Source organism: Muntiacus reevesi, chromosome 5 (genome assembly GCF_963930625.1).
Source record: "Muntiacus reevesi chromosome 5, mMunRee1.1, whole genome shotgun sequence".
NCBI classification, from domain to species: domain Eukaryota; kingdom Metazoa; phylum Chordata; class Mammalia; order Artiodactyla; family Cervidae; genus Muntiacus; species Muntiacus reevesi.
In genome coordinates this window covers 67793232-67818816 of record NC_089253.1, presented here as the reverse complement: position 1 = coordinate 67818816, position 25585 = coordinate 67793232, and the positions used below count along the sequence as shown (strand labels likewise).

The 25585-nt window shown below is 44.3% G+C and overlaps 1 protein-coding gene across 1 annotated transcript in view; it reads left to right on the top strand.

Annotated features, from left to right (window-relative positions):
• Window positions 1-15186: 15186 nt before the first annotated feature.
• ESRRG (estrogen related receptor gamma) overlaps window positions 15187-25585 on the top strand; it is a 674199-nt gene continuing 663800 nt past the window's right edge. Inside the window, exon 1 of the mRNA XM_065938330.1 lies at window positions 15187-15324. The gene's annotated coding sequence lies outside the window, so the exon portion shown is untranslated. The remainder of the gene's footprint in view (window positions 15325-25585) is intronic.

Here is a 25585-nt window from a genome sequence, read left to right as displayed (position 1 = left end):
ACTTGATAAATAACTTCAAAGTTCCTCTGCTTGCCTCAGAATCATTCTCCATGAGAGTTGTACAGAGTTGGAGAAAAGCCTAATGTATGTCTTTGATGCTCTTTATGTGATCTTTATATTTTGACCTTGTTTATATTTTCAGAAGCCATGCGTGGAATTGTGGAGTTAGTCAATAATATAATCCAATCATCAATACGATACAGACTTCTTGTTTATTAATACATGATTAAAAATGTATATGATAAAAAGATATCGACTGGAGCCGAGTGTGTGGATGACAAGAACAATTATGGTTCGGACTCCTAATCACTATGTGAGCGGTGCACCCCTGCAAAAGTCAATAGACTGTTTAAAAGTCACAACACACCCTGTTCTTCTTGTTTTTAAATGGAAAGTCCAGCAATGGGATTTGCTATCTTTTATTTTATATCTGGGTTTACATTTGTAACTTTAATTCACTGAAGAAATATTTATTATACAACCACCCTGGCTCTGGCCCAATAGTCGGCTCTGATGATACAGAAAAAATTCCTGCCCACAAGAGACCATGCTAACGGGACAGCATGCAAATCTCCAAACTAAAACAAAGTGTGTGAGACTGTGTATCAGTGTTTTACTGGTCTCATATGAAGATCAGTAAGCAGTAAGCATGAACCCTGAGTTGTTTTACCAATGTGATATTGTTTTAATGATGGCAGCAACTCTTCTCTGATTTTTTTCTTCTGATAGATACATTTTCCAGAGGATGTGGAGATTAGGGGTTGACTCTGTGGCCAGGGAACCCAATAAGGACTGACCATATAGGCACCACAGCTGAACCTCTGGCTCTATCAACCAATCAAGCTTCCCAGACAATGTGATTATGCTTTTTTAAATAAAGGTATAAAGTTGGCTTAAAACTCAACATTCAAGAAACCAAGATCATGGCATCCAGTCCAATCACTTATTGGCAAGTAGATGGGGAAACAATGGAAACAGTGACGGACTTGATTTTCTTGGGCTCCAAAACCACTGCAGACAGTGACTGCAGCCATGAAATGAAAAATTCCTGTTCATCACCAACTCCTGAACCTTGTTCAAACTCATATCCATCAAAGCTCCAATACTTTGGCCACCTGATGTGATGAACTGACGAAAAGATCCTGATTCTGGGAAAGATTGAAGGCAGGAGGAGAAGGGGACGACAGAGGATGAGATGGTTGAATGGCATCATCAACTCCATGGACATGAGTTTGAGTAAGCTTTGGGAGTTAGTGATGGACAGGAAGCTTGGCGTGCTGCAGTCCATGGGGTCACAAAGAGTTGGACATGACTGAGTGACTGAACTGAACTGAAATCATTCCCGTCTCTGTCATAAATCCTAAATCCAGTCATTTTCAAATAATCCTTTCATAGTCATTCTGAAGTTCTTTCTTCGTTTGAATAAAAGTATACAGAGAGATGCAGACTTCACTAGATAAGGTCAGGTAACTGCCCACTAAGAAACTTCCACGTATCAGTCCTTCCAATGAATATTCAGGACTGATCTCCTTTAGGATTGACTGGTTTTATCTCCTTGCAGTCCAAGGGACTCTCAATAGACTTCTCCAATACCACAGTTCAAAAGCATCAATTGGATTAAAGATTTACTGAGTATGGCCTCTCCTATCTTAATAAGACCCAGTTTCCCCCACAGTCTGTCTCCTATAAATATGGGCAGTGTTTATAGCCCATGGAGAATGCACCAGGTCCAGAATATGGTCCTTAAATTGAGAAACTTGATTTTGATACTACGTCAAGATTGTGTTTACTTCGGAGGGTTAGACTCATATTACCACAACTAACAAAAGACTGATGTATAAAACCAAGATAATGCTTAAGAGTGTGGGCTTAGAGTTTGAATCCTGGATCTGCCAAATACTTAGCTGTATAATCTATGTAAGCTTTCCCTTCCTCACCCCACTTCCTGCAAAGTAGAGATAATAACTTGCTTTACAGGCTTTTTGAAAAGATTATTTGGGAAATATATGTGAACTGCCTGTCACGCAGTAAGCACTTAATAAAGGATGGCAACAGAAACATGGCTTTACAATGAAGGATGCTTTGACTGTTCTAGGATCCAGGTCTTCTGTATAGATGTCCAGTTTCTGAACCACTAGCCCAGGTTTACATCTCCCCATCCCCATGCAGCCCTTTGTTCAGAAGGCATCTTCTCAGAAAAAAATACAACCTAATTAGACCTGTACATACTAAATGAAAAAGCACATTCAAGTCTTGTATTTCCAGGATTATACTCGTGTCGTTTTGTCTGTGGGTGACCCCTAAGTAGGCATATTTGCCAGCATCTCCTTAGCAGATGCTAACCACGCTTGATCACATTGTTACATTATAGTCTCTAGCCAAAACTGTTTATTTCCAGATTGCTTAGGAGAATTTCACTCTTACTCTCAAGCCCTGTGGGTAGGACCCAGCTAAAGACTCTTCCAGCTATACTTGCAGATAGATACCTGGCTTAGATGGCCCAACTTGAGTGACACTTACTTTTGTTATAAACAGAGGGACAGACCAGAAGAACAGTCCAGATGGTGGCCATATATAAAGGCTCTTCCTTACCTAGTGTTCCAGATACATTTTTAGAAAATGAGAGGTATTATTTTCCTCTGCACACACACACATCTGTTCTAAAACATCAAACTAAATGGTAACCACTTCTTAAAGTAGACTGGCAGGTGTCCAAGAATAAGAACTTCCCAGTATCTCAGTTTCCCCACCAGTAAAACAGGGCTAACAGAGCCTGCGTCAAAAGTTGTGTGAGAATTGATTCAGGAGGTATGTACAAAACCAGAGTACAGTGTCTGGCACAGAGTTAGCACTCAGTGAATGACAGGGATGGTGGGGGGCAGTGAAGGAGACCATGATGATGGAGAAAAACTAAACATTATCACTTTTCATTAAGGCCATCTATGTTTCATATCATTACTTCACTTGATGTAATCCTAAAATACTCCAGACTGTGTGTGTTGTCTGTTTTAGAAGCATTTCTTAGGATTGACTTTCTTGTATTCATTCATGCTATTTACAAGGTAATTTTTACATTTAGGGCCATATACACATTCTCACACTGTTAATGGATAGAAACACAAATATTTATGGAAAGATTCAGCAAAGTACCAAAACCTGGAGCTTAAGATCTGAGATATGCTACAAGTAACATTTATAATATAGAAAATAATTTTATCTTAATTAATAAACTTTATTTTTATAGGGCAGTTTTAGGCTTACAGTAAAATCTGCAAGCAGGAAGTATCGAGTTTATATGCCCCACCCCTCCTCCTGCACTCAGCCTCCTCCACTATCAACATCCCACCCCAGAGTGGTTTCTTTGTTACAACTAAAGAACCTACACACGATTATCACCAAAAGTCCATAGCCTACATTAGGATTTACTCTTGGTGTTGCATATTCTATGGGTTTGGACAAATGTATAAGGACATATATCCATGGTTGTGGTACCATTTACAATATTTTCCCTGCCCTAAAAATCCGTGCAGCTCTCCCTTTCCTCTAATTCCTGGCAACCACTGACCCTTCTACTGTAGTTACGATTTGGCCTTTTCCACAATTTCATATAGTTGGAGTCATACAATATATAGATTTTTCAAATGGGCTTCTTTCACTTAATAACATGCATCTAAGATTCCTCTGTACCTTTTTTTATAGCTTGAGCTCATTTCTTTTTAGTCTTGAACAGTATTCCATTGCCTGAATGTGCCACAGTTTATTTCTCCATGAATGATCTCTTGGTTGCTCCCAAATTTTAAGAATTATGAATGAAATCGCTGTAAACATCCACGTGCAGGTATTTGTGTGGAAAGAAGCTTTCAGTTCATTTGAGTAAGTGCCAAGGAGTGTAATTATTGGGTTGAGTGGAAGAATACGCTTGGTTTTGTATCCAAGACAGTATTCCAAGGTGGCTGTAGTATTTATGCCCACCAACGATGAATGGGGGCTCTTATGGCTCCCCATTCTCACCAGCAGGTGTTGTGGTCAGCGCTTTGGATTTGTGGTCATTCTACGAAATGTGTAGTTTTATTTCACTTTAACTAGTGATTCACTAATAATATGGTATTGAACATTTTTTCATGAACTTACTTGTCATCTGTATTTCTTCTTTGGTATCTGTTCATCTTTTACCCATTTTTAATTGGACTGTTAATTTTCTTATTATTAAGATTTAAGTCATCTTTGTATATTTTTCTAACAAACAGTCCTTTATCAGATGTGTGGTTTGTCTTCTCATACTCTTGATATTGTCTTTCACAGACTAGAAATGTTAAATTTCAGTGAGTTCTAGCTTATCACTTGCTTCTTTCATGAATCATGGCTTTGGTGTCATATGTAAAAAGTTATCACCACCATGGAGGTCATTTAGGTCTTTCTATGTTATCTTATAGGAGTAATCAGTGTTTTATATGTAGGTATATGATCCAGTTTGAGTTCCTCTGTGAGGAGTGTAAGGTCTGTGCTTAGATTCATCTTTTGTATGTGTATATTCATCTTTTGCATTCTTCTTGAACTGCTGTTCCAGTACCATTGGTTGGAAAGACAATTTTTGTTCCATTGCATTTTTTTAGTCTTTTGTCAAAGATCAGCTGAGTGTATTTATGTGGGTTTATTTTTGAGCTCTCTATTTTGTTCCATTGGTCTGTTTGTCTGTTTTTTCACCAATACCACACTGACTTCATTACTGTGGCTATAAGTCATCACATCAGGTAGTGTCAATTCATTAACTTTATTCTTCTGCTTTAATATTCATTTGGTTACTTCTGGGTCTTAGCCCTTTTCATATGAACTTAGAATCAGCTTGTTGATATCCACAAGATAACTTACTGGGATTTTGACTGGAATTGCATCAAATCTATAGGATCAAGTTGGGAAAATCTGACATCATCAGATTAAAAGAAAGATACAGTACTGAGCCTTTCTATCCATGAACACGGAATATCTCTGCAATTATTTTGTTTTTCTTTGATTATCAGAGTTTTGAAGTTTTTTCTCATATAGATCTTGTACAAATATTCTCCTAGATTTATACCCAGTATTTCTCTTTTTTGCTGCTAATGTAAATGTTACTGTTTTTTAATTTAACATTTGTCCTGTTCCCTGTTGATATATAGGGAATTTACTTTTGAATGTTAACCTGTATCCTACAACCTTGCTACAATCATGTAAGAGGTCCAGGACTTTTTAGTTGATTTTTTCAGACTTTCTACATAAATGATCATGCACAGAAATGATCATGAACAGAAATTTTATTTCCTCCTTTTCAATCAGTACCAGTTCAGTTCAGTCATTCAGTTGGGTCCTACTCTTTGTGACACCATGGACTGCAGCATGCCAGGCTTCCTGTCCATCACTAACTCCCGGAGCATGCTCAAACTCATGTCCATCGAGTCAGTGATGCCATCCAACCATCTCATCCTCTGTCGTGCCCTTCTCCTTCTGCCTTCCATCTTTCCCAGCATCAGGGTCTTTTCCAATGAGTCAGTTCTTCGCATCAAGAGGCCAAAGTACTAGAGCTCCAGCTTCAGCCTCATTCTTTCCAATGAATATTCAGGACTGACTTCCTTTAGGATGGACTGGCTGGATCTCCTTGCTATTCAGGAACTCTCCAGAGTCTTCTCGAACACCACAGTTCAAAAGCATCAATTCCTCGACACTCAGCTTTCTTTACAGTCCAACTCTCACATCCGTACATGACTACTGGAAAAACCATAGCTTTGACTAGATGGACCTTTGTCAGCAAAGTAACATCTCTCCTTTTTAATATGCTGTCTAGGTTGGTCATAGCTTTTCTTCCAAGGAGCAAGTGTCTTTTAAATTCATGGCTGCAGTCACCACCTGCAGAGATTTTGGAGACCAAAAAAACCAAATCTGTCACTGTTTCCATTGTTTCTCCATCTATTTGCCACGAAATGATGGGACTGGGTGCCATGATATTAATTTTTTGAATTTTAAGCTTTTTTGTTAAATACATACATATTAATGATTGTTATATATTCTTAGAGTATTGACCCATTTATTATTAGGTAATGACCTTCTTGGGCTTCCCTGGTGACTCAGTGGTAAGGAATTCACCTGCCAAGCAGGAAACACGTGTTTGATCCCTTCCGGGTTGGGAAGATCCCATGGAGAAGGAAATGGCAACCCACTCTGGTATTCTTGCCTGGAAAAGCCCATGGACAGAGGAGCCTGGACAGCTGCAGTTCATGGGGTCACAGAAGAGCCAGACGATGACTTAGCCACTAAACAATAACAAGAATGCCATTCTTATCCCTAAAAAAAAAAGAACAGAATATCCAAGGACTGTGGAACAATTATGAAAGATGTAACATGCACAATGGAAATACCAGAAGACGAAGAAAGAAAGGAACAGAGGCAATATTTGAAGTAACAATGATGTCAGGCACCACAGATTCAGGAAGTATGAGAGTATTTTTCTCTGACACTTGCAGCAAGGAACTAGTAGAGCTCCTAGAAATAAAACTCAATGGAGGTAGGAACACTTGACTATGACTGGCTCTTACTGAAGTTTTTAACTCTGATGTGTCCACATTGAGCCTCCAGGAATTTGTTAATTTCAGTTCAGTTTCCCCCAGAATTTGTTCCTGAGAAGGTTTCAGCTCTTGAACACTCATGAATTGTGATTGTCTGTATCTGTCTGTCTCTCTAATTTCAGACACAGCTGTTAGTCCTCCAGTCTCATTTCTCTGATGAATCTAAGGAGAACTGATTTTTCAGTTTGTTCATCCTTTTACTTGTTAGGATGAAGTGGTGACTTCTGAGCTTCATCCATGCTAGATTGTAATCACTGACTTTTGAATATCCATGTTACCTACCTCATACTTCTTGGAAATAAATCTGAATAAACAGCTATAGATTTAAGTACTGATGTAACAAAATTTCCTTCTGCTTTTTACCTTGGATCTCCTGAATCAAGGGTGACCATTGGAATGGTCTGTTTTATCTTTGTTCACCATTATGTTTCAAAGACCCTATGATAGTGTGACCTGTACCAAAAGAGCCTTTGAGGGAAAAATGGAATTATTTTGTAAATAAACTGAGAGACAAATGGATAAGCAAATAAGTAATTTCTTCACATCCCTTTTTCCAAAATCTATTGACCATTTAAAACATTCAGAAATGTTTAATATCAAAAGTCAATCAAAAAGTATACAAACAAATAAATTCTCTATTTTAAGGGTAAAGAGAATACATATTAAGCAGTAGCAAGCAAAAGCTGATTTGAAAATGTTTTAAATGATATATCAAAACCCAGGCAGGTACAGTAGTTTTCTTCATCAAGTCTAAGCTCCCCTTCAAGCCTCAATGAGGTGTTTTTACTCCCTTTCTCTGTTCTCTAATAAATCTTGCCAGAGAGATTTTGTTTGAAAAGCAGACATTTATACCACATCTTATGTACTTAATGCTCCAAGTGCGATGTGTGCTTTTAAAAGCAAATCTTTTTATTTCTTTGGTTTGTGCGAGTTTATCCACATTTTCCCTTGTTCTTCTTGTCACATCTGGCACAGAATTGTCCCGGGCTGCCCAGGGTTGAGGGGTATAATATGGAGCTCTTGAGTCAGGACACAATCACAAGATCAATTCTGGGCCATGTTCTGAACTAAACAACTAAGCTAACCTGTGGCTGTTCTAGTTATTCCAAAAATAATTAATTGAATAAAATAATGCAGCTGGATTTTTCATCATATAATATCACACAAGGCAGCTGTTTTTACCTTTATCCATACTGTATTGAATGAGTAATTTAAAGTTATATAATTAAAAAAATATTCAACTTCTGTGCAATGGAGGACAGGAGAAATTTGTTCTGTGATGCCTAAAACATCTAGGATTCAACTGAAAGGCAGAGATCTTCGCTACCTTTTGGTTAGGTCAAACCAATGCACTGGTGGTATTTGCAAACATCTGGAAACAAGACATAAAAGTAGATTATTACATAGACTCATGCATATTTATGTGTCATTGTGCATGCACGTTTGTGGAATAGTACATATTAGTTCCATGTATTTTAGAAGAAAAGTGAATGACACTCTTTCACTGATTACTGTCATTTCATTTTTTTCTTTTAAATATCTTTTCTGGAGACGGAAAAAGTTACAAAGACTGAAAGAAAAGCCATAATATCTCTAGCAGGATATCTTCATTGGTCAAAACATTACCTGATAAGAGTAATTATCTCTTTGTTTGCTTGTTTGTATATGTGTGAGATTTTTGTTTCACTTTGTGATACACCTGTACTGTGATGGATCTGAGCATGACCATTCTCCAGCAATACCATCAATGAGAAGAAATGAGATGCAAAGTTTTAAAAATGTGCTTATGTTAACCTCTTGGCTTGGGGTCAACATACTTCCAAGTCAACCTGACTTGATGACCACAACTTAAATGTACGGTTTTCTTTCTAACAACGAATAGCCTGAGTAACTGGACAGAATCAGATCCAGTTTCCTTCCAATTTCAATTTGACACTGTGGTTCCTGCTGTTTACAAACCACTGGGATTCAGGGAGAATCACAGGTGAAATACAATTTAGGACGAATTAGTTGCAGAAAACTCACTGTGGATATGAGAAGGTAGCTTTTGTACTGCTCAGAGAACATCTGGAGACGCACAAGTCTTTCAGAACTGCTCTCTGACACCATCTCTCCATGTCAGTATGGTATGGTCTTAGTTTTTTTGATTCAAAAGTATTGTCTCTATCATATACCAAGAAGTGAAGTCTGATGACACAAAGGCACTTTATCTAATTAAACATTTCTCTTTTAAGTCACTAAACAAACGATCAGGAGAATGTGGATTACAACATCTTTTTCTTCGGAAAAAGGGAGTTGAAGCTTCAAAAGGCTCCTTTCTCTGAAAACTTCTGTCATTAAATTTTATACACTGTTAATCTATTATTATCATTTAAAAAAGTGTAACCAGGAAGGCTAGCTACTTTAAATTTTCCATAATTGTCAAAAGACACAGGTTGTTGCAGGCCAACTAGGTGAGAGGGCCTGAAGGACATAGGAAGAGTCATGTTTCTTTAAAGTCTATATGGTACTCCTATAAACCACTCACCCACTTCCTTTGAGAAAGACAGAAGGGGGAAAAAAGACAAATGCTCACAGGAACTGATGATGTCACACCGTGCAGCTGCTAATGCATATGGATGTGTCATGCAAATGTCCCCAGCAGAAACACATTCTTTAGTTTAAACCTGCAACCATATTCAGCAATAAAAGAGTTTCCAAATCAAACTGCTGACTCCTTTTTTTTCCCCCTTATCAAAACACCCCAGTATACATCTTACCAGGCAGAGTAAATCAAAAGAACCAGCTGGAGTTACGAACCCTTGTTTTTCCCTGGATATCAGGTGTGTGCTGCAATTTTGCAGAGCAATTTGTGAGCTGAAATAAGAAGTAGTGGTCCACTCAACTCAAAATGAAGCCATTTGGGCAATGATTGTGCTACCTTTCCAAAGGCCTTATCTTTGCAAAGGGATATTGTAATTTACCAACTGATTGGTTTTTTCCTGAGGGAAGATAGGTGTTGATTATACCTTTATCTGAATTAAAAAAAAAAAAAAGTAATACTGAGTAATAGAACATTGTCTTTATCTTTTCTATTCTTCTGGTTTTAAATTTTGCAGATCCTCTGATAAGTTGATAGCAGAAGTAGATTCAAGGGAAGGACAGGAAAAAAAAAAAAAGCAGAATACGGAAAAAAAGAAAAGAGGTGGAAGGAATTTGGGGAGCAATCTTGTCACATTAAATTTTCTAAAGCATCGCCATAGTTAGAACATATAGCTGTGAATTTATTGCCACATATACTTCTCCTCATGTTGCGACTGGGTATTTATGGAAAAGTTCTGTATTGGGGAATGAAAAATGTCAAACAAGAAACTTCAACTGTTACCTGGAGGGGATGTTAAAAGGTAACTTGGGAGTGATTCACTCCAACTTTTTTTTATGGCTGGGAGAAGGAACACCACTTTGACATTTTTTTATAGGGATGTATGCTGAAGTTAAGCACTTAGAAGAGCGAGGCAGTTGAGATTACATGAGGAAAGAGAAAATGAGCACGTATCTGGGAATTAACCCGCATTGGTGCTCTACGGGGAGGCAGGCTAGGCACTCACTTCGAAGGCACCACTCTGGTGAAACGCCATCAATTCTGAATGAAATTACTTAGGGTGAAATTGCGTATCTGCAGGTGGCATCTTCTGCTCTGCGCTCCGGGTTTCTTGCTCCCGGAGGCCGGAGATGTGACTGACCTGGCTGGAAGGTCGCCCCCTGGTCTCCAGAGAAAGGGCCTAGGGTCCTAAAAATAGGCAGTAGTTTCCTGCGCCCTAGCCTTCTGAGTCCCAAGAACCCGGGGGTGGGGGAGTGGGGTGGGGAGCCCATTCCTGTTTCTCAGACCGGGGGCCCTGGAGTTTGTGATTTCTCCACGGAGAGCCTCGGAGGACGGGGAGAATGCGAGGAGGCCGGCTAGAATCGGGAAAGCAGCTGTGGCTCATTCTCTCCACGCGGATGTTCGGCCACCGCTCTCGCTAACCCAGAAGTCGGCCCATTCAAAAAGCCCCGGCTCGAGCCTGCAGCTCAAGCCCAAGGCAGGCTGGGTAGCAATGGCCTTGCGGGGAGAAGGGGGGTGGTCTTCCTTCCCCGTTCCCCCAACTGCCCCGCCCACGGTCAAGTCACCTTAAAGGGTGCAAGAAGCCTGCTCCAGGAGCCGGTCCTTCACTCTCTTTGTTGATTTCCCATACACCTATAGGCGAGAAATAAACGTTCACCGGGAGAGAGCTACGATGGCGCTGTGCCCCCCCCTCCCGCCCCGGGACGCAGGCGATTCCTCGCTGGCATCTGGCGGCGCGCGGCTCATATACATATTTCGAGGGGGAGGCCGGGCGGCTGCTCCATCGCCGGGTCAATGTGTTAATTAAAAGTTGGTCCGAGTTGGTCAGCGCGCAGTCCCAGATGTGCTTAACAGCATGCAATTAACACACGAGGCAAATCTTTTTGAAGATACCGGCATTGACACCCCCCCACCCCCGCCCAGGAAACTCCACCCTGCTCCTGCCCAGAACGTGAAATCGCGACGGCATAGAAGGGAAAAGTCATTAAAAGACGTAATTCAATATGGGCCGCTGTTTCTTGAAGGGGGGCGGGCTGGGGGAAAAAAAAAATCCTAAATCTATATATTTCAAAAATAAATAGCAAATTGATTTTTTTTTCCTGCAGGACGTGCCGGCACAAGATCCTTTTTCCCTGCGTTCCCACCCTATGTATATTAAACAGCGGGCGAGCTGCGGCCGCGCGGCGCCGTGACCTAGCGAGCGCCGGCAGTCCCCGGCCTCCGCGCAGGTCCCCGCGCCGCCGCCTCGGGCGATCGCAGACGGGCCTCTCGCAGCCAGATTGGTTTCTCCATCGAGGGGTAATTACTGCACGTTCGCTTGCCTGGCGTCCTTTATATTTTCAAAAGTACCGGGAGCGCGTGCGTGTGTGTTGATAGAGTCATCCTACATAAAATATATTGATAAGAAAAGTTAAAGTGTTGGTAGAGACACTTAATATGATCATAAACCCCAGAGGAGAAGCCGAGCCAGATTCCTATTGCCCGAGGCTGCTTCTGCCGTCTCGCGCCTGCCCGCAGTTTTTAGCCCTTTGCACACGGTTCTCCGGCCTCCAGGAAAGTTTGCTTCTATTAGTCTTTTAATTAGGGTTGACTCATTTAATGTGCCCCACCCCCCCATCTCTCAGAGCCAAACAAAGACTCCGTTCTGTTAGTCTCCCCATTCTCCTAAAGGGCACACACACGGTCACGCGCGTGTACACACACATGTACACACTTTCACTCACTCACTCACTCCACTCTGCAACTTCCTCACTTCCCGGAACTCGCGGAAGCCCGCTGAGGGCTTGTTGCTCCATTGGCCACCTTGATGCCACAAATAAACTTCTTAGTTATCATCCTAACCTTGTGTCTTAGGATGGTTTGGCTTTACAGATGACATGTGACTCTGTCACCACCACCACCCAAAAGGGGACAAGGGGTAGCCATTCTAATCAGTCAAAATTTTATATGTCGTATCTAAAGGGCGTGCCTTATTGATGGCGCCTAATGAAACAAACAATGGATCTGCAGTATTTTGGTTATTCATCTGGTCCTTCTAGAAACGTAGGAAAGACAGAGAGAGAGTGATGGACGGAGAGAGAGAAAGGGGAGGGGAGGGGAAAAGAGAGGAGGTCGACTACAGATCTTCGGAAACGGATCAGATTTGTTGAGTGTCAACTTGAAGAAGGCAGCCTGAGCCGTGATTTAAACACGGGCGGTGTCACTGTGAACTACTGCCCCGCGGTCGTCCCCCTACCCCCACTCTGCCTTCCTGCTGCTCCCTTCTTTTCTCCCTTTTGTAGGCTACAGAAGGTGAATAATGAAACCATTTTGCTAATAGTTTATGAGCCATGAGATTGGAAATGTATATGGATAGACCGGAGCACCAGACTAAAATCATTTGAAAGAAGCGTGAGGCTGGGCAGAGAAAGAAACCCGCCGTGTCCTGTTCCCCAGCCCGGAGCGGAATGTGACGGGTGAGGTGGCCTTGTGCCTCTCCGCTCCATCCGAGGGCAACGGCTTGGCCCATCCTCCCTCCAGCCTCTCACCCTCTTCATCTCCCGGAGAGCGAGATGAATCGGGGCGATGGCAAGATAGCGCGAGCGGGAGATAATCGTTATCACCAGGATTTTTCTTCCAGTGATGGGATCTAAACAGATCTATCACACTGGGCAGCTTTTCCAGAGGCAGAAAACAATAGACGTGAACTTTGCGCTGAAAACAGCCACCGGGATGCTGTCTGTACGTCCATCTTTTCTGTCCCCACAGGGCCCGTTCCCCTGGTACGAACACCCAGAACCTTCGAGAAACGCCGCAAACACTCATTTGACTTCCATGCTCGACCCGCAAGGAGGTTCTCACCCGCTTTCTTTGCGGAGTCACTACCGTTTCAAAGCCTTGGGCTCCAGGGGACGGATGCAGGGGAACTTGAGGGATGCGGGACTGGTGGGTGGGGTCAAAGGTGAGTCGCTGGCCTGGCCCCTCTCTCGCCGGTCCACAAAGGGGGCCCCCAAAGCCTGGGGGAATCCTCAAAGCCGGGTCGGAACAGCGGCCCAAGCCAATGGCCCGCGAGAGACCGCCCCACGTCTGGCCCAGCGTACGGGGGAGAGAGGGCGCTCGGGAGAGGGCGGGGGCGGGCCCGCTGGAGGCGCAGGCTCCCGGGCCGGGCTCCGCAGCGGGGTCAGCCCTCGGAGCGGGAAGGCCGGGACAGGTACGTAGCCAGGGGAACGCAAACCAGGCGCCAGTGGCCCGGGCCGTCCGGGCCCCGTCCAACTCCCGTCTGGGAACACCCGTAAGCTGGCTCCGGACCGGGGCAGAGGGGCCACCCTAACCCCCGGGCTCGTGACCCTCGAGGCAGCGAGGGAAGCGCAACCCTCCGGCAGGCGCCAGAGCAGCGCGCGCTTCGGGTGGCTCCGAACGCCGCGCTCACCCGCCTGCGTGGAGTCGGCGGGCGGTGGGGGCACCCCGCGGAGACAGCGGCCGCTGGAACCCTCTTAGCACCTCTTCCTTGCCCCTCTCCTTCCAGACTCGTCTGGATTTTGGGACAAAGCGAAATAACTTTTCCGTGCACGCGGGAGGTAACCTGCAGGAAGTGGTATTAGGAGAAGGAAGCGGGTAGCAACGCCCCCCTCCCCCAATCGCGTGGGGGACCCCATTCGGTTTTCTCCAGGGGGTCGGGGAAGAGGTGAGTTGTTCTGTTTACAGGGACGGACGGTGATACTGGGCGGGGATAAGGAACGAAAAGAAAGATCACCCCGCTCTCCTGATCCCCTTTCCCTCCGCCCCCCGCCCCCCGCAGCCCTGAGGCCACTTTTAGGCCCTTCGGATGGGCTTAGCCCCCTCCTCTGCAGGCCTTGTGTTGAACGTGGAGCCTCCAAAGAGAATGCTTTCCACGTGCAGACCCTCCCCTTTGGTGTCCTCAATTTCTCCACCCCCCGCACCCAGCCCTATTAGACTATCCTATGGGCTGTGGTTGGTGCTGAGACCTCCAGGATAAATTCAGCTAGGCAACCTCTTGAACTGGCGAGTTTGGAGTGGAGAGCTAATGTCTGTCGTCCCCGGAGGGGTTTATATTTGAGAAAACACCTGGAATAAAAATGAAAATCGTACTAACTCAAATCACCGCTCGCAGTCTGGCCCTGGCTCAAGGAAAGGGGGCGGGTGGGCGGCGAGTGGCGGTCAGGACGCACAGTCACTGGGGGTCTCTTCGGTCCGCCGGTGTCCGCGAGGTGGCCGAAAGGCGGCCGGTCCCCGGGGAGCTAACAAGGACCACCCCCGGGCGCCAGCGGGCTGGGCGCGCTTCCCGGGAGCTTGCGGCCCTCGGCGAGTGAGGACATGACCCCGGGGCAACGCCTGCTTAACCCCGGCGGCTTGTGACCGAGGGGGTCGTGAAGTTGCGGGGGGGGAGAGAGTCTTGGTATCCCTGGAGAGTTAACTGTGGCCTTCGGGGATGGAAACCTACAGGCTTGGAGCTCTACACTCACCCTGTCGCCGTTCCCTCCAAACACGGGGTTACCTAAATTCTCGTCCTGGGTCTCAAGAAAACCGCCAACCCTGCCAGTTTCCCGCCTTCCTTCCGTCGCTCCCGTGATCCCAGGGGAAACCCGGCTCCGTGCTCTCTTCCCCCGCCTCGCTTCCCCAGCCAACTCCTAGGATCCTTGCTCTTCGGACCCTTGCCCTTCCCAGCTGGTGCCTCTAGTGCCTCGCTGGGGTGCGGGGGGAGGCAAAGAGGCGGAGTACCCCCTCCTAGCAAAAACAACAAAACTACTGGAAGTCGGAGTAAAACTACATTCCACCCCCTGCCCCCGAATCTGTCCCCCTCCCAAATCCCGCCAGCAGAGAGGCTGGGGGGTGGGGAGGGAGGGAGGGTCATCCCGGGGAAGGGGAATCGGCGCAGATTTCCGCGCGCTACTCTTCATTTGTCAGTTGATTCCGTCTAAAAGTTCGCTATTTATAGGCTACACCCGGCAGCCCGAATCCCCGCGCCCGCTTCCTTTGCAAAGTGAGAGAGGTCCTCGCGGCGCCGGGCGGCCCGTCTCGACCGCGTCCCGTGATCGGTTTGGTTTTGTTTCTGCCCTCACACCGCGGGCAGCCCCGGAGCAGGACGCGGGGAGCAGCCCCGAAACCACCCACTCGCAGTAGTTGAGAGCGGCTCTGCAGTCCCACCATGTGAGTCCGCGCCTGACCCGGCTCGGCGCGCGCGGGCTGGCGGGCGGCCGCGGGGGCCGCCGCGCCCGAGCCCCCGGGGGGCTGGCCTCCGCCTCTGCCCGTGCGACCTCCAGCTGCTTCCTTCTTCCTCCTCCCCCCCCCCCTTTGATTTCTCGCTTCTCTTTCTTTTATTTCCACGCTTCTCCGACTCCCCTGCGTTCAACTTCCAGCTGAGTTTGGGCACACACAACCGAGGCGACTGGCCTTTACGTGGGAGGCGGGGTGGGTTGGGCGCGTGTGTTTCCTACCGGAGAAAACTGTGGGTCTGGGGGAGGGAGGCGCGTGCCGGAGCGCGCCCGGTAGCTGGGGCGGGGGGCGGGGGAAAGGGAGTGGGCGAGGCGCGTTGATCGCGAGACCTTTCCTCTTGTCTTCGCACCGACCGACCGCAGGGTGGGAATGCAGTGCTCGTGAAGCTTCTCGGTGGGGAACCATCCCTCTGCGATAGGGGGGGACAAGATGTCTTAAAATCTAGGAACCGCGCCGGGCGCAAAGGAGGGAAGAATGTGAGCGCTGGCAGAGGGTAGTCGGGAAACAGCGTCAAATCCCTGATTTAAGATAGAATTGGGGTCTGCGACACCCTTCCCCTCCTCGGCTGTGGACAAGACTCGCTTGCGGAGACAGCAAGGGCGCAAGCGTGGGGATCGCGGAGGTCCGCGGGCCTTGACCTTGTCTCCTCTTTCTACCTGCCAACGCCTTAGACGATGCTTCTGTGTTTTGGAACCTAGAAGTCGAGGGGGGCGGGGAGCAGGGAGCAGGGCAGGCTGGAGGTGCCCCGAGCTCCGGGCGAGAGGAGCGCCAGACGCGCGCGTGGTTCGGGGAAGGGCTGTGCGCTCGGGGCCGCGACCAGGCCGGCTCTGCCGCAGGCGCGCGGCGGCGGCCATGAGACTCGCGCAGGGCAGTTCAAACCGCCCTTTCCCCCTCAGAGCCCAGGCGCGGCATTTGGGGGGGTGGAGAAGGTTATGACTGAAAATAACCCGAGGCTCGGATCCGTTTGGCTGGAGATCTGAGCGCCAGCGCGGAGGTAGGGAGGGGTTAAGAAGCAGCGAGGGAAGAGCTTGCGGCCTCGCCTATGGCGCGCTCAGGGCTCTGGCCCCCGCTGAGGAATTTCTTCCCCATCACCGATTTCTCCTCTCACGGTGGATGTCCCTGAATCCCCCTGTGGCCGCTTTCTCAGGGCGCTCAGTCTGTCTGTGGACAAGAGTGGTGGGGAGCGAAAACCCAGCCCCGGTCTATGGCAGTGCCACAGGGGGAACCCGACTTTCCAAAGTGTGTGCACTCAGGGTTCCCGGCACAGAAACGGTGGTGAGGTCTGTTTCCGGCTCCAGTCGGTCCCCCCTTCACTCCTGGGCTCACTCCGCAAGGATGATCTGGTTCAGACGGGACGGGGTCACCCCCAACTGGCCCGGAGCTACCCGGATTCTCACCCCGGCCCGCCCAAAAGAGCTTTAAGAAATTCGACCGCTAAGTTAAAATCAGAGGCAGTTTTCTTCTATCTCTGGGCTGCATTTGGGGTTGTGGGTAGATGGCAAATTTATTACAACTTTATAGCCGGACACTAAGCGGCGGGGACCTGTAAATGTCGGAATTCGGGGGCTGGGGATGCGATGTCTCATTCTCTCTTCCCCCGCCCCATTAGCCGACAGTAAGTGCCACTCAGCTCCCCTGGCACAAGTTCGGGAAGCTTTTCTTAAGTTCTAAAAGGAGGAAAAAGCGATCAAAAGTAAGAAAGATGGAAATTAAAAGGAAATGAGAGAAAAGAGATAAAAGGGAAGGTGTGGTCTCTAGTTGGCTGCATTCCTCCTTATCTCCTTGGAAAAGGGCGTGCTGTTTCAAGAGCCTTGGCGTTAGCCCAAGAGCATCCACCTCCAGACCCCCACCCCAAGTTCTCTGACCTTGGCCGGCTAGTGGAGGCGCGTCAGCCCGCTCTTTGACACGCTTCTCAGCTTCCTCGGCGCCCAACCCTTAACCACATGCAAATTCCCTGTCCCCAGCGCTGGACGACACGAAACGCTTTGCTCGGAAACTGGTCAAAGACGGAGAAGGCCCAGCGCGCCCTCTCCACGAGTCTACTTTGGCCCAGCATCTGAGTCCCCCGCAGGGGCGCGCAAAGTGCCGCGCTCCGGTGGGAGAGGAGTGCTTGCCCAGATAATTTCGACTCTAGGAATTTCGAGAAATAGTTGGGCTTCCCACCCCCCACCCCCCATCTCTGAGGGAATCTTAGAACTTGGGAGCTTTGGGGAGCTCAAGGAAGTAAAATAAACTTGTCCTGAGCTCTGCCTTAGTTCTCTGCGTTGCGATTCTCCCCGGATCTTTCTAGTTCTCCCTTCTGGCTGCAGATTCTTTCCCATCCCTGACCTTCCGCACTCTACCTCTGTTTCGGGGCCTCCAGGCTCCGGGGGATTTACCCTCAGGTGGAAACTCTAGATGGGGAAGACCCAAGTTCTCTTTCTCAGTTGAGTGAAAATGACCTTCCAGACAAAAGAAGAGAATGAACCGGAAGGAGGTGAGGGCAGAGAACGGGGAGGCCTGTTAGTACCCAAATGAGCTTAGTTGCACGGAGGAAGAAATTCCACTCTCTCCAAACAGCTCATGATTTCAAGGAATCCTGGAAAGAGGGAGGACAGGGGAGTTTCCTCTTACAAATTCTTCAGGTCAGTGATCTATAACCCCTGAGAAGTGATGAGAGAGAAACCGTGGGGGAGTGGGGTGGCAGAGAAGGCCACCTGTGCCTACCTGCAAACAGGCTTTGCCCCCTTCTTGGATGACGTTAGATCATGGTTGTAAACGGTGGGTGGTTTTATGGATAATCAGAGCATAAATACCTGACAGTCCTTTTCATGGTGCCCTGAGCTGCTCTACTGGGTCATCTGGGGCCTAAAACTGGAGGTTGGGAGGAACTTCATCACCTGCCCCAGCCAGCTCCCACCACCCCACCCCCTTCCTCAGGCAGACCTGTGACTCTGCTGGGTGTGTGTGGAAGGTTGTAGGCAGTGGTCACTTTTTCTGAAAACTGGAGCAATTCCTCTCCCTATGCTCATCTCCTATCTTTCCTGGGTCAGTTATCCCAGGACTCCAGCCGTTCTTAAGCTATGTTAGGAATTCCTAGCTTATGTGTCCTCCTTTATAGAGACTGCTCTTATGAAGAAGTGAGCGCCAAGAAGAGCTGAGTTGTGTTCTCTCAAGGTTTCAGTAAATTATAAATATGCACGTCTCTAAGCACAGAATCGAGGTTTGTAATGTCAGTGGAAAGAGGGCTTAAGGAGAATCCAGAGAAGAGCTGAGTGACTGGCGAGAAAGTTCCTTTAACTCCTTGCTTTCCTCTTAGGTTTCACCAGTTTAACTTCCTTTTTCTCTCTTAAGTGAGGACATAGGATTCGCCACTTCTGTGACTGTTGTGGCCACGTGTTCAGATGTTTATTCTGGTCAAGGATTTTCAGAATTTGACCATTGAATACATGTGCTACCTGTAAAGTCTTCTCTGTATTCGTCCATCTCACTTGATTTTGACATGAAATATAAGCCTTTCTTTTCATCAAGTTCTTGTTCACCTTCAACAGTTGGTTTCAGTTTCTGTTATTTCTCAAATTTCCTTACAATAACAGTCCATGAACCAGATATGTCTAGCTTATATGAGATAGGATTATTCCTTCTGCATTTCTCCAGGCAGTTCTGGCTAAAACCGCCTTTGCTTTCACCTGAAAGAGATACTTACCTGAAGATGAAAGTGAGGGGCTTTTTTAAACCCCAAATTAGCCAAATACTTGCTTTTTATTTTTTCTTTTGCCTGTTTGGAATAAACCCAGTCATGTTAACATTTAAATAGACATGTTGCAAATGACAAACATAGCTTTTTATGTAGAAATTTTCTTCGAGATTTAAAAAGTCATGGCTCAGGTATTTAACATGGTTTCAGGAAATTGTACCTTTGAAATTCATTGACAGCTAGATTTATTTGCAGAACTCTCCATGCAATTTTGTCATGCTTGTTTACAGCTATATTCTCTGATCTAAGGGCATCTACCATCAACTGCTTCACAAGTATTGAGTCAAAGGAGATTTTTTTTTTCCAACTTCAAAATTCTTTCCACGTTTCCCCTTGTATAAAGTAGTTGACCTGAAAGTTTGCAGCTCAGAAAATTAAGTTTGGAGCATATAATATATTCTACTGACCCATTTGTAATAATCTGTTTTATTGTTAACATTTTGATAGTGAAAAAGATTTCTTTTGGGGAGCAAGTAAATGTATTATTATATATATAGATTTATAAAGTAAATATATATCTTTTTTTTTCAGGGAAGCCTACTGAATGATTAGTTTTTCTCCAGATTCTTTTTTTTTCTATCAGATATGTCATTGTTTTCTATTTATCTTGTGTAAATTAAGGAAAGATTCAAATTATTGACATGATAAATCATATCACTCTTCTTACCAGAGTCATCAATATTCTGTTATTTCAAATTAAACATTTTAATGTAATTTTGAAGACAGAAGGTCCCCACATATTTTCATTAATTGGTGCTGGCTAAATTAGCTAAACTATTGACAGGAAACATTTGGAAGTGGAAGTGTAGCATTGGGAAAGTTGATGTTTTAATGGTAAACTGATGAACCAAGAATACTGTTCAAGAGCAAAAGCATTAACGATAAATGGCCCAGTGAAATAAAGGAAATAGAACTTCTTAGCCACTGATCTTCTAGATATAGTATTTCACTTCTAAACACTGTTTGGGCGATATATGAAGTAGCTTTGTAGGGGAAAGGAAGCTCTTGCTATGTACTGGAGATTCACGCCAGTATTTTTTTTTTTTAATGAGATAAAATTTCAGATGCTGTAACATCCAGCATTTTTTATTGTTTTAAAGCGTACAACATAAAGGCTTTTTTACTACATTCACGATACATCTCCACTATTTAACTCTAGAACATTTTCATCACCCCAAAAGGAAACTGTGTATTCGTTAAGCAGCCTCTCCCCTTCTCTCCTCCTCCCCACTCTTGGCAGTCACTGAGCTGCCTTCTGTCTCTATGGATCTGCCTGTTCTGGACCTTCTATAACTGAAATCATGTAATATTTGGCCCTGTGTATCTAGCTCCATTCACTTTACTTAGTAGTTTCCGAGTTCAGCCACGCTGCAGCACGTGTCAGTCTTTGATTCCTCTTTATGGCTGAGTGATACCTGATTTTGTGGATATACCACACTGTTTTGGGGGACATTTGGGTTGTTTCGGCCATTTGGCTGTTATGAACAATGCTGCTGTGAACGTTCATTACAAAATTTGTTTGAACCCATTCAGTCTTTTTTTTTTTCCTTTTTAATTATCATGATCAAATTTATCTACCAAGAAATTTCAAATAGTCTTATCTGTTTAAATAATATTCAGAATCTTCCTTTAACCTATGTTTTCAGATCTTTGCTGGCCATATCCTAACTCTGTGTTGAACTTTCTGAGGAATCACCGTATTACTTTCCACAGTGGCTATATAATTTTACAGTCCTATTAAAAATGTCTGAGAATTCCAACTTCTCCACACCTTTGTCAACATTTATTTTATTTTCCATTTGAAAAAATCATAGCCATGCTAGTGAGTGTAAGTGGTATCTCACTGGGATTTTGATTTGCATTTCCCAAATGACTAACACTGAGTATCTTTGCATGTGCTTATTGACCATTTGAATATCTTCTTTGGATAAATATCTGTTCATTGTCTTTGCTTCCTTTTAAATTGCTTCCCTGTTTGTCTTTTTGTTGTTGAACTGTAAGAGTTTTTATGTATCTTGAGTATTAGATCCTTAGCACACATATGACTTAAAATATTCATCTTTCCTCCCATTCTCTGGATTGTTTTTCACCTTTTTGGTATTACTCTGCAGTTCATAAGAGTTTTTAGTTTTGATAAAGTCCAATTTAGTAGAAGTTATTTTAAACAAGAGGTACATTCTTCATTCAGAGGGAAACAGATTGAACATAGGACCAAAAAAAAAAAAAAATTAAATGCTAAATCCTAAAAAAAAAAAAAGAAAAGAAAATTCTCCTGTAATGTGAGAGAGCAACTTTACCAAATGTAGATTATCAAGAAGTGTGTAACATTACCACTGAACAAGTAAAGGAAACAGCTGTGGCTCCATTGACCTTTTTCTTTGAAGAAGTCCTGGGTTATTCAAGGCCTGATGAATGAGATCTTTTATCTTTAGATGACAGTAGTTGTTTTTTTTTTTGTTTTTTTTTAGTTATCATTATCAAATTCATCTACCAAGAAATTTCAAATAGTCTCCTCTGTTTAAATAACATTCAGGATCTGCCTTAAACCAACAACAACCAGGAAGATCAAAGAAAATGTTGCCAGGATATTTCTAACCCAATGATTTCTAACATACAGCCACACGCAGGCTGTGTAGTCGGGTAATATAAAGTTCCCAGGGGAAAAGTCCTGGAGTCATAGATGAGAGAAACTAAATTATTGCAAAGCACCATAACACAAATTAACAAAAGAGAAAGAGCATAAATGGACATTGTTGAGTGTACAGGTTTTGACTGTTCTCTCAAATTGGCTGTTTTGAGATAATTAATTGTCTTGAACCAGCTCTTCATTTAATTTCATTCTTAGTTATGAAGGAAGCAGGCTTGTGGTGAACACTGATAGACACATCTCTGATTCTGTCTCTTGAAAGTCTTGGACTGGATTCTGACATCTGCCATTTTATGGAATAACATATTGGGCAAACCACTGGACTCTTTCTAAGTGTCCATGCAGAATTCTTGCATGATTCACATGTGTTGCTGTATCCTGAACAGCCATGAAGGACTCTGAGGGACATTCAGGTTCCTCCTCTGCAGGGTAACATTTTCGCCCCCCAGGTATAGTGGGGAAAAACAGAATAATACATATTAAAATGATAAAGCATTTTGAAGTTCTAGTGTATTTCCTTGTTTGTGTAGCACGTAAAATATACCAGGTATGATCCGAAGACTTAACGCATATTAAAAAATTAAGTCCTCAAACAACCTTGTGAGGTAGGTACTATTTCTCCTCATTTTATAAGTGAGAAAAGTGAAGCATGGAAATTTTATATAATTTGTCCAAGATCATGCAGTTGATAAGTAGCAGAGATAAGTTTTTGAACCCAGGTAGTCTGGCTCCAGAGTCTGTGTTCTTAAGACTGTATTATGTTGCTTACATTTAAAACTTTGAGATTTCAAATGAAAATTGGAGTCTCTACATTTATTGATTTACTCAGTATTTATTGAATACCTATACTTTGTCAGACTTCTCTTGAGACATTGGAAGGTCTAGGAATGCTGGAGCTGCAGTGTTACATTTTGTCCCGGCAACAGTCAGCAGGAGTCCAGATAGTCTGCTACCTTTTGATGGGTTCACCCAACTTGTCTTGATTCATTCACTTGTTTGCCTGCGTGAGTCCTGTAATCATTCACACTTGTTCCCGCTAACATGAGCCCCACGCAAGGAAAATAGATCAGAACCAAAATAGTAAACAGGAAGGTAATAATAAATACAGCAGAAAAACATTTTGGCATGGATTTAATTTTGCAAAGTTCTCTTGCTACTGTCATTAACTACAAATCCCATGAGCCAAAGAGATTGGTTGGGTACCTCCTGAGTACTCAAGTGGAGGAACAAGCCCTTTTAAAATTGAGAAGTTTAAAATCAGAAGAAAATCAAACGTGTGCAGAGAATAATATAAATTAATATGTGTGTGTGTGCTAAGTAACTTCAGTCATGCCTGACTCTTTGAGACCCTATGGATTGTAGCCCACCAGGCTCCTCTGTCCGAGGGATTTTCCAGAAAAGAATACTGGAATGGTTTGCCATTCCCTTCTCCAGGGAATCTTCCTGACCCAGGGATCAAACCCAAGTCTCCTGTGTCTCCTGCATAGAAAGTGGATTCTTTACCAGTGAGCCACCATGTAGGAAATTTAAAAAAAAAAAAAAAAAAAAAATCCACCAATTAGAAATCTTTAATGATTAGCCTTTTAAGCAGAGATCTTTCAGTTATGACAGAATTTGTTTCATTGTTTTATACACAAAAGGTAAATAACAATATCAGATCTACTCCAAAAAGTAGGCTTCAGAATATGCCACAAAGTTGGGAAACAATCAACCCTATTTCCTGTGTTTTCAAAAGATTGACTCATACAGACTCAACTCAGTATAGTTGAGCAGTATTCATAGCAATAGCCCTGAGTGCTACAGGCTCCAAAAGAGTCTTCTAAATGGAGAGAGAATTAAAGATGCCAAGTATTATGTTAATTGCATGTATTCCATTGCATCCTAATTTTTGCGCAATGGTTAGTCATATTCATGAGGACACTTGATAAGCAAGAACATTCCTCTTGTAAACATGTAGATACTAAGCAAAGAGTTTTATTCTAGCCATTTGCCAACTTAAGAGTGAAGAGGCCATTTTTCAGAGGTCTGGTACCAGGCAGAGGAGTGTTTTAGCATTCATTGCACTGTGGTCAGTGTCACACAGCTGAGCTTTCCCCATGATTTGACCCATGTTGGGTGCACAAGTGTGCGTCAAATGTTCTATGGAAGTTTGCCAGGTGGGCTGACACGGAGGCTACAGCACTATTAGTTTAGCCCTGTTTTATTTGCTTTTAAATCATCGGCAGAAACCCCTTCTGTGTTGAAAACTTGCTGTGCTTAGTTTATTGAGTCCTATAGAATGATGGTGAACTTGCTAATTCAGTGCGCAGTGTATGCTGAGTACCTGCTGGCTTTCAGTGTTATGAGGTGGGTGGGAAGGTAAGAGACATACTATGAATTACGTAGGGAGGACAGTGAGGCTTAGAGATGACTGCCCATGACCACACAAGTAGTAAGGCTGCAGACTTGGGCCTCAAACCCAGACTTGTGATGCCAAATCAAGGGTTCCTCTTCCCTGCCTCTTGATCAGCATTTCTGAGAGTGTGTTTCACTTGAACCCCTTCATGATGATCTAGGACATTTGTATAAAATGTAGAATCCTAGGCCTTGCTCTAGAAATACTGAATTCCCAGGACCCAGAATTGTTAATGGTCCCTTCAATATACTTATATACAGTTAGCATTAGGCTTAACTGGTCTGTATACTAAAAATGTTGAAATATTTGATTAGGTCAAATTTTTTTTTTTTAATTTTTTATTTTTTGTTGTTGTTGTTTAATGAGGCCTGTTTCCAAAGTCTTCATTGAATTTGTTACAATATTGCTTCTGTTGTTTATGTTCTGTTTTTTGGGGCCATGAGGCATGTGGGATCCCCAACCAGGGATGGAACCGGCACCCCCTGCATTGGAAGGCAAACTTAACCACTGGGCCACCAGTGAAGTCCCGGGTGAGGTCAGTGTGACACTAAGAGAGTTGGAGGAGAAAAAAAAAGAAATCTGACCACAGACAGTGAATGCTAGTGTGCTGTTGATAGTTGCCCCACAAATTGGGTTTTAAATAAGAGATTCAAAGAGATCTTCCTGATTGGGGAGGTTGTTCTTATTGGAAGTAGTCTATGTGGGCTTCCCAGGTAACTCTAGTGGTAAAGAACCTGCCTGCCAGTACAGGAGACCCAAGAGACAGAGGTTCAGTCCCTGGGAAGATCTCCTGGAGTAGGAAATGACAACCCCCTCCAATATTCTTGCCTGGAGAATCCCATGATTTAAATAAGAGCGTCAAAGAAATCTTTCCATTTGGGGAGGTGGTTCTTATTAGAAGTATTCCATAGAAGTGTGATTTTTTTTTTATTGCTTTGTTTTATAACATGTGTTCTGTAGGACCCTACTTCTATAGGATAGTCTTCATTCAGCAAATATTTACTAAAATGTCAAGTGCTATGTGAAGTGCTATGTCAACAGTGAAGGAACCCTGACCTCATGGAACCCCATCTATTGAGGAAATATGGTAGAGATGCTTTGCCCCCAAAGTTTTCTTAGTAGACAGATTTGTAAAAGAATGGATGTCACAGATTATTTCAGAAGCATGTACATTTCAGAGCCTTCCATGCACCTCATATGTGCTGTGAATATCTAAGACAGGATTGTTGAATGTGGCATTTTCCAGACTTATTACACGTTCTTCGGTTAAAGGTTACCTCCTAGGTTTAGTGCTCCATGGAACACCTTCTGGGTCACACTCTTCCTACACATTTGTGTCCTTGGAAGGCTCAGATCTGTGGCACTGGTAGAGACACGGAGTGTATTGTAGAAGTGAAATCCCACTGCACCTCTGGTC